Source organism: Diadema antillarum, unplaced genomic scaffold (assembly GCF_040938485.1).
Source record: "Diadema antillarum isolate AM-2024a unplaced genomic scaffold, OU_Dant_1.0 seq00000754_RagTag, whole genome shotgun sequence".
Classification (NCBI taxonomy): Eukaryota; Metazoa; Echinodermata; class Echinoidea; order Diadematoida; family Diadematidae; genus Diadema; species Diadema antillarum.
Window position 1 is genome coordinate 802525 of NW_027271647.1, and position 9618 is coordinate 812142.

Here is a 9618-nt window from a genome sequence, read left to right on the forward strand (position 1 = left end):
AGGGAAACGAGCTTCAGCCATCTGCTGGAACGTCCCCAGCGTCACGCGATGACCAAGTTATAGTTGCACAAAAGTGTGCCAATCTTAAAAGCGGAAGAGCATCTTGCCCATCTAATAGTTGGGCCTGTGATTTTGCTCCCGCGAGGAATTGTATTTTATTTTGGTTCTGGCGTGAGTGATATTCTTACAGCCTGAAGGTACCCTATATATTCAGAGGATCGTCAGACAGCGATTTACCATGGTATGTATGTACAATGACTTTCACAGTTGCTGTGGTGAACGCCAGCATTAGATTTGTTTGTCTTTTTTTAAATAAAGTTGTACTTGTTAAGGATTGGCTAAAGGGTGTGGTTTTACAAATTTCACGAGAGAGAATGTATACTGCTTCCTGGTTGGGTGAACTTACGAGACATATTATCATCAAAACGTTTTTCGGCTCTTCATAGTCCATTGTCTTGATTATGACTATCACTCCTATAGTGTTTCTGCGATTAACGCTCCATCGACCCAAAAATCATATTGCAACACTGAGACGTAATTCCACCTGCTCAAAGAAAATCTCTCTTTAAGTGATTCCGAAAAGAGGCCTAGTTTGAAAAGTTTTCACATCCGTTTCAAAGGAGCCCTGAAATCCAAATGCATGTTGATCTGTGTTGATTTATGATACCCTCAACATCACTTTTGCGATGAAACGAATATCTAGAAACATGCCATATATTTTTTTACGATTTTTTTTCTTCTATATTTCTTCAGATTACTTGGGAACGCCCACAAAAAAATCCTTCCAAACCAATATTCTTGAGATGACCTCATCTGTCAATCATTGCTAAAGTACTGAAATGTTTAACAAAAGACATAGGAATGCACCTTCCCCTCGACTCAGCATAACTTGCATGTTCCCTCGCCATGTCTTTTGTTAGTCATATTAATATCACAGAAACAGGCAAGTTATGCTGAGTCAACACAACACAAATCAACATGCGTTTGGATTTCAGGGCCCCTTACGACGCCGTCAGAGCTATAGGAGTCTTTTATGGAAGACAGTGCTCAAAGTGCTACCTTAACAAAAAAAGAATCAAATTGCATATTCTTCGATGTACATCTTTCCTGATACAATATGGTCTCCTAATTTTGTCTCCTTAACACAGGATGTCACATTGGCCCAATTTATCTTCGTGACGTTCGCATACATGACAAGAGCTTATGGTAGGTGCATCACATGGGAACCATAAATATACATTATTGCTCTTCCGTTATACATGATTTTCTCAGAAAGAGAGGGGGGGGGGGGAAGAAAAGGGAGAGAAGAATATGCTTAAGAGAAAGTGAGAGGGGAACGATTTACGTCCAAGGACATTTTGGAAATTTTATATACAAATGAATTTTTGGGTATTTTTAGTGCTCTTCTCGTTTCATTTTTATCTGTTTGTTTGTTTGTTTGTTTCATTTATTCTGCCTCTGAAGTCAAAACAAAACAGAATTATATTGTAAAGATTTGAACAAAAACATAACTAAATCACAAAGAAGCAAAAGAAAAGTATAATCTCATGTGTAATACCACATGATTATCATTAAACATTTATGATTGTATATATCATTAAATTCAGTATTCGAGAATTTAACGAGGTAATGTACAGACTGGGCTGACGGCCTCAAGGGGAAATTGTAAGTGACTGCATGCATGCTGCACTGAGTGTTACAAACAACAATGTGCGTGTAAGGCTGGGTCAAAAGAAGAATTCCGATGACTTTTGTAATCTATAGCTCCTCAACATCTGGCAGCTATGGCTGACATGACTGATATGATAAAACCATTTTACCGTATGACGTCTATAACTTTGAATGTATCAAGCTAAAATTGTCTTACCAAACCAGAATACAGAATATCAACATAAGTATTAAAGGGATGTTATATACTTTCGGTTGAGATGGGGCTTCAGGTTTCCAACCGTTGATCATGATTTCTTGAGGGTAATGAGAAACCTTCTATGAAATCTTAAAGAGCGTATAATCATAAGTGGAATTTTAAAGTTTATTTGATGATAATTGGATTTGAAATGGCCGAGATATCCAAAAGTAAAGTGATTTTAATAAAAGTTGGAACCCACCTTTAATTAGGATAGTTTTGTTTTATTTCAATTGTTTCTCAATATCTCCGTCAGCCATTTCAAATCCGATTTTCATCACGTAAAATTTGAATTCCTCTTAGAACAGTATGCTCTTTATATCATTTCATTAAGTGTTTTCTATGTATCTCGCAAAAATTTAATAGCTGTATTCTCATCTCAACCAAACTATACAATCCCTTTGACAATTATGAAATCGACAATATCAGCAATAACAGAAAGAGCGCTTATCAAAGGGATTTTAAGTACCATGATATTGTGGAAATATCAAACGAGCTCATCTTTTTGTTATCATTATACGCGAAGATATCCGACATTCCCTAATACTTTTCCAGACTCGGTCGCATTGGAAGAGGCGTGTCACGCCAAACTCAGCGTGGCGATTCAGTGCCGACCAATCAGCACCCATTATTCGGACGCTGTCGTCCGATTGGCCGAGAAGGCCATGACAGAGTCGTGGCTGCTGGCCAATCAGGGGACGGGGACGTCGCCACATGATATGCACCTTACCAGGTAAATGGGACAGGGGCATAAACTTTCGACGGCAGATCTTACTCTCACATAATCCCTGTTATGTTTGATATGTACGAATATCACTGTGCCAAATGCAGATGAAAATACATGTAGATTACAAATGTGTGACAAGATATATATAAAACACACAGAACAAAACAACCCCCCCCAAAAAAAAAAACAACAACAACAACAACTAATGTTATGGGGGAGGGGGGGGGGGGGTAAGGAAGGAGAAGAAAAGGATGAAGATCAAAAAGAATAGGAAGAACTGAAAACAAGAAGAGGAAAAGAGGTTGTAGACGAAGAAGAAGAAAAAAAAATGAGGAGTAGATGAAGAAGCAGAAAACTATACAGAAAGACAGGAAAGAGAACAAAACAAACGGAGAAAAGAAAATTGAATGCGACATTTTATATTTCAACATTTCGTCACTTGTAAAAGTCTTTGAGAAAACAAAAAAATACGATGAGCGACAAATACCACAGTAACAACAACAAAAACAATAACAGCAAACGAACAACAAAATTATAGACTTGAGTGTCGGATGCTGTAAATGTATTTTATGTTCCTCGCCGGCAGGGTCCTTTAATACTCAGCAAGACAACGCCACACGTGTTGCAGCTGACCTCACTGCCACACGCACCATAAACACTTTTCCCGCCACACACGCTGCAACCAGAGCAACGACGTATCTCCCCATCACATCCGACTACAATTCGGGGTCAACCAAAGCTGTTTCGGGTAATGCGGGCATTTCCACGAGGAATACCGTTTTCAAACACACCGCAAACAATTTCCCTGCCACTCACGCTGTAACCAGTACAACGACGTATCTCCCCACATCCGACTACAACTCGGGGTCAACCAACGCTGTTGCTGGTAGCGCGGACATCAGTTCCACAGGGAACACCGTCGCTTCCAAACGCGCCACACACTCTGCAACCAGTACAACGACGTATGTCCCCACATCCAAGTACAACTCGGGATCAACCAGCGCTGCTGCGAGTACTGCAAACATTTCCACAACGGACAACGCTCCCCAGGTTCCCACGTCCAGTACAGAGCGGATGGCGAACACGAGTCCAAGTGCCATTACCACGACGACATCCGCATCACTGCCGAGAACTTCAGACTCTGTGGAAACTACTACCTCCAATTTCGCCACAACCACTCTCTTGAAAGCTCTCACCTCTTCTACGACTGTAGAACCTGCAATGACAACAGGTATGATTTTCTTCATTCTTTCCCATCAAACAAGCAAACTCAGATCAACATAATCATTAAATGTGGAAGATTTCGCAAGATCCGAGAAGGGGGGGGGGGGTGGATATGGGAAGAAAATTATTGTGAAACACACAAATACCAATCTATAACGATGTAACAAATATGAGAACAACATTTACCGACTCTTGTACCGTCTCTTAATGGGCTCTCAGTCAACTCACATCCAAATTGTCCAAATCACAACATAAACTCGAGGAACTTTGTAAAAACTTCCAAGCAACCACCAGATCTTCGTGTCTACATAATGGCACGACAACATTTGTGCCTCTGCGTATTAGGCTGCATGAATGCTGTCCTCACTAGGATGCGCATCCCAACCCTACACAAAGAAATCCATGTGGTTACATTCAGCTTTGTCGCTATGGTGAGATTCCACGAGGACCTGAGACGCATATGCACTTCTATATTTGATCGTGTTCACGATGGAAATAATATATGTTGACGTGGTTGTCTGGAGCCCAATAATCGGGAAACCAATCACTATAAATTTATTTCAATTTGTTCCTTGTCATATCCGCAGTTATATTACAAAATTATGACAGCTATAGGCCTATATTCTAATAAGATAATGCATTTTGTTTTGCATTTCATTTTTATTTGCCTGTGTGCACATCTTACTTATCACACCCATGGAATCACTTTCCTTTAGTCGGTACTACAGGTGCTGCGTGTAAGCGGACGACACCCGGTGGTGGAGCAGACGACACTGTTTTCCCTTTCCCGCCATTCGCCTCCCTACCCATTCTGGTAGACTTTTCGGTGAAGTGTAAGAAGAGCGCGAAGATCGTTTTCGCCCAGACGTCGGCCAACGTGGCCAATGCATCTGAACAGCTGAATTACTACGAACTGAGTAAGAAACATTCATCAAGCCTTGTTTCTATCTTTTCTATTACACTCTTAATTAATCATATATACTGTAAATAACAGCACTTTATTAACGTAACAATGAACCTGGAAGCCATGACAAGAATTCAAGACTCATATCCAATTCTATTTATACCTCAGGTACAGTTTACTAATTTCATCATATAAATTAGCTGAAGTGACGTCACCAAAGGCTCCCATTTGGGTATACAGAGAAATATCGTGAAGGTCACGTTTTTGTCCATGTCTTGTCAAATGCAACCACGTTCCTAACGATACGTCGTCATTTCTACGTTATTGTGACACGAGATATATTTAATTCAATGCCTCCTCAACGATCCCACCCCCCCCCCAAAAAAAGGGGGATAATATGGAAAAGGAGAAGTAGAGATCCGTGTGTAGGTCAGCAGAGGACGTGGGGGTCATGACGTTTCATTTACATATTTGGCAGCCATATGTGGAATCGCCTAGCATTTGTTTATGAAAACATGCAAAACTTCACATCTCCACAACATTTTAAGACTATATGAAAGTCCGATATTGATAACACGTCTATATGTGCTTTAGTTCACAAATTATTGTAAAACCAACTTGAACGAATGTGGAATTTCGCTGAAAGTAATGGGGTCCTGACGATTTCACTGTGTGTGTTTAATAATATCTTTGTTGTTTATGCTTTTGATTTCGGATGGATATAGCGGTCGGGACTCTCTTCGAACAATCACGCGCAACACTTTACTCGTGCAAGCTCGCCGGAGGGGGCCAGTGCCAGCAACTCGACAAGCAAAACGGGTACGCCCTCTCAGCCACCGATTTCCATCGGTTTTGGGCGATGTACGAGAGCGACGGCCGGATCCGACTGGGTCGACATGGAGAAACCGCCGATCTGGACATCGCCGATGCCGACCCGATTCCGGATATCCGCCACGTCGGTTTCTACAACAAAGTTACGCCTGCAGAGTGGATATTTCACGACGGTTGCTAATTCCGTGAAACATCTTGTTGTGTAGCTTTACACCGTTTACTATTGATAGACCAACGATGTGAACGACAAGTGTTGATTTCATCATAAAATGCGGGTACTGTTCAGGCCTACTCTTATAAAAGAGAGCTAATTATCCTACAGGTTCTTCTAGTTCTCAACAATTGATCTTTCTTTCGCTCTCCTCCTCCCTCCTTTCTACCTCTCTCTCTCCCTCTCTCTTTCTCCTATATATATATATATATATATATATATATATATATAATATCTTATATATACATATATACATACATATATATATATATATATATATGTCATAATATCATAAATATCATATTCATTATATGTGTTACATATATTATATATACCAAGGCTCGACACTAACTTTTATTTCTAGTGGCCCGGGAACCTTTTAGTCTGAAATTTGGTGGCCCAAAATAAGAGGAAACAATCCACTTTGAACCTTAGTTTCCCAATCCGTCCACCAAATGTTAACCTCCTTGGAAATCTTATGGTCCTACATTAATCAGTGCCTGGACCATTGGCCCAACGGTGATGTCGATCCCTGCACATACACACACACATGCATGTGTGGATATGCGTATGATGCACATACAAACACTTGATAACTGACTTTCATCTTTGTTATTTTTCGCAATGAACATTATGCTTATAATAACTTATGTTGTAATCAGTGGCGGACCCAGCGGGAGGCGCACCGGGCGCATTTTTTTTTTCTTCTTGTCAGCTGATTAAACCCGGAAGTGGCAGCAGAAATATAAATTGCTTCAAGGAATTCCTGGGTCCGCCCTTGTAATATTCACAAATCGATACATTTGTCAAAACATCTTTTTATAGGTAGACACATTGTACACATAATATGCTATTAATGTGTAGTGCATGTTTGCAGTTTTTTTTTTTTAATCGGCTCTTTCTCGAGCTCGAAAAAAATATAGCATAAGTTAATAGTATCCCCGTTTTGAATCAGCATTTCAAGACGCTGATCCTGTTTTGCAAATTGAGCATTAACGCACCCTGAAACGCACAATCTACACCATTTATGAGCAAATATATATAGGAAATTCAGTTTTTGGCCACCATTTTAAATATCTCAAAACCCTCAAGGATGCAAGAGTTCAGTCATTCAGGTTCGGATGCAGTTGCCTCGACTTTTCATCGTTTACAGTAAAACATGGGAATTTCAATATTTGGTAGCCATATTGACGGTCAAAATACTTAAGGATACAAGAGCAGCATCCAGAATCGGATTCAGCATCCTTTAAATAGGTCAAAACCATGTTGAAAAAAAAAATGGGCAGATGGAAAAATAAGGTTAGCATTTTGGCACCCATACTGCTGAAATTCATGTTTATTATGTTGATTTTGTCGTGGGGATACCAAAATACATGACTGATATACGATAAGCTTTATATTGTTGGAGAAGAATTTACAATTTGTACGGTGAATGTATAAAAAAGTGAAACATTAAGTAATTGTTTTGTCTTTGGTTTTGTTTGTGATTGTGGTGGTGCATGGGAGTGGTGTGTGGTTGCTGGACGCGTGAGTGTGGATGGTGGTGTTGGTACACACTCCTGCAGATTCTCTTCAGGGGCGGATCCAGGAATTCCGTAAAGAGGGGGCGCCTTTACAAAATTAAAGGAGGGCGCACGCACCCCACCCCATGTTTTTATTTCTTTTGTTTTAACAAAAAATAACGGGGTGGGGGCGCCCCGGTGCATGCCTGCCTGGATCCGCCACTGCTTTTTCATTCAGTTGGTTTTATTCGGAATCGTGGCGGTAGTATAGTTGCGATGTGTGGTATTGTTGCTGGGCTTGGGTATGGATGGTGGTGATTGTTGTGACGGTTGTTTGAGTGTAAACCTTGTCCATATGGTGAATGTATCCACAGCTGCGTGATTGGCTTGTGTTGCGCGTCCGCTCAGGATGTCTACCAGGAAAAGCCCCCCCCCCACCCCACCCCCCATTGTGGAGGGAGGTGGGGTGCAACTATTTTAATAGTCTTTTTTCGCCAGCCGCTTTTGTTAATATCAAGAGAGTACAGTGTCCGACACCACAATCACATAATGTAGGATGATGTAAAAACAAAAAGACTTGCATTCTGTGAAGACCAAAATACTTTATTATCCTTATCAAATACTCGCAATTAATGTTGATACAAAGTAAAGAATTAACCCCCTCGAAGCCACAGTCCTAGAGTTCCACAGTGATTTTGTATACCGTACAACAGGTTGTGAATAGTGATGACAGTTTCAATACACCTGTTGGTATTGGTAGACCTTGTCCGTCGTTGAAAAGAAACTTGGACACCAAGTATGGTCAAGGATTGAAGTTCATCAGAGTGGAGTGGACAATGGATAATGTAACCTGGGTTGGACACCGAGTATTCTTTGGTTTGATTGTATAGTTTTGGTTGAGATGGGTATTCATAATTTATTTCTTGTCATATAATTAGAAGCCACTTACGAAATATTAAAGATCCTGCAATTCTAAGAGGAGTTCAAAGTTTATTTGATGAAAATCCATTTTGAAATGGCTGAAATATTCACAAACAGATTAAACAAGCGATCCTAATTAAAGGTGGGTCCATCTTTTATCATATCAGGACCTCTTTGTTTTTGGATATCTCAGTCATTTCAAACCCAATTTTCATTCAATTAACTTTAAACCCCTCTTAGTTCTTTTATGTTTCATATGAGGTTTCTCATTACCTCATAAAGAAGAGAGTTGGAAACCTTAAAACCCCATCTTAACCAAAACTATACTATCCCTTTAATTCAGTATGGTCGAGGATAGAAAAAGACTAGACCGGACAGTGGATAATGTCAGTGCAAAATTCGTGCAAAATGTAAGAGTAAAACTAATAATGAAGAGTCACGCCTCAACCACAAACTAAAATTCTACAAAGCATGACTGGAATTGCCCCTCTAAAATTCATCACTTGAAGTTTGAGATCTCAAGTACACCTCACACAAACATTGTTGAAATGTGGAGCTCACATTTGCTCATTATACTGCTTATGTCTGAATCTCCGCTTCAAAACATTTCCTTTTCCTACATGGTCATTCACTCATAAACTCTTTGACAGTTTGCGAGAATCCTCAGGATTGAAGGGGGCAAACTGAATTAGAATAATAATACATGTAATAGGAAGACACAACATTTCGCTTAAAATCACATTACTCATAATTGAAGACAGACAATTTACTTCCATATTTATTCAAGCAGTTTGTAAGCTATGGAAATGCCTATGTATAAATACATATAGCAGCAAAGTCATGATATCATTATCATGCTGTGTGTAAGTGTATATATATATATATATATATGTATATATATATATATATATATATATATATATATATATATATATATATATATATATATATGTGTGTGTGTGTGTGTGTGTGTGCATATATACATCATTTGGGTTCTTATGTCAGGTTAATGTGTGTGTGTGTGGCACACATACACACACTATAGCTTCTGACCACACGAGCAAAGAGAGTTAAGGGTTTGGGACGAACAACGATCTAGGGCTTTCAATAGCTCAGTCGGTAGAGCACCGGTCTAGCAATCCGGATGTCTCGGGTTCGAATCCCGATGAAAACCCATTTTCTTTGCTCAAAGTTTTATATATATACATATACATATATATATATAATGAGTGTGTGTATAAAAAATTAAGTAAGTGTATGGTTTGGGCATTTTTACCTGCACGTAAGCATGTTTCACAGTTGGACGAGAATGTGTAGTGATGTGGACATGACCATCATTTTGGCGTCCACCTTGAATATATATCAAAATCCTTAAGAATGCTAGTAGTGCAT

General features: G+C 39.6%; 1 non-coding gene across 1 annotated transcript; it reads left to right on the forward strand.

Moving 5' to 3' along the window:
• The first annotated feature begins 9326 nt into the window (after positions 1-9326).
• On the forward strand, positions 9327-9400 carry Trnaa-agc (transfer RNA alanine (anticodon AGC)). Its single transcript has one exon. It is a non-coding gene; the product is annotated as a tRNA-Ala (tRNA).
• The last annotated feature ends 218 nt before the right edge of the window (positions 9401-9618 follow it).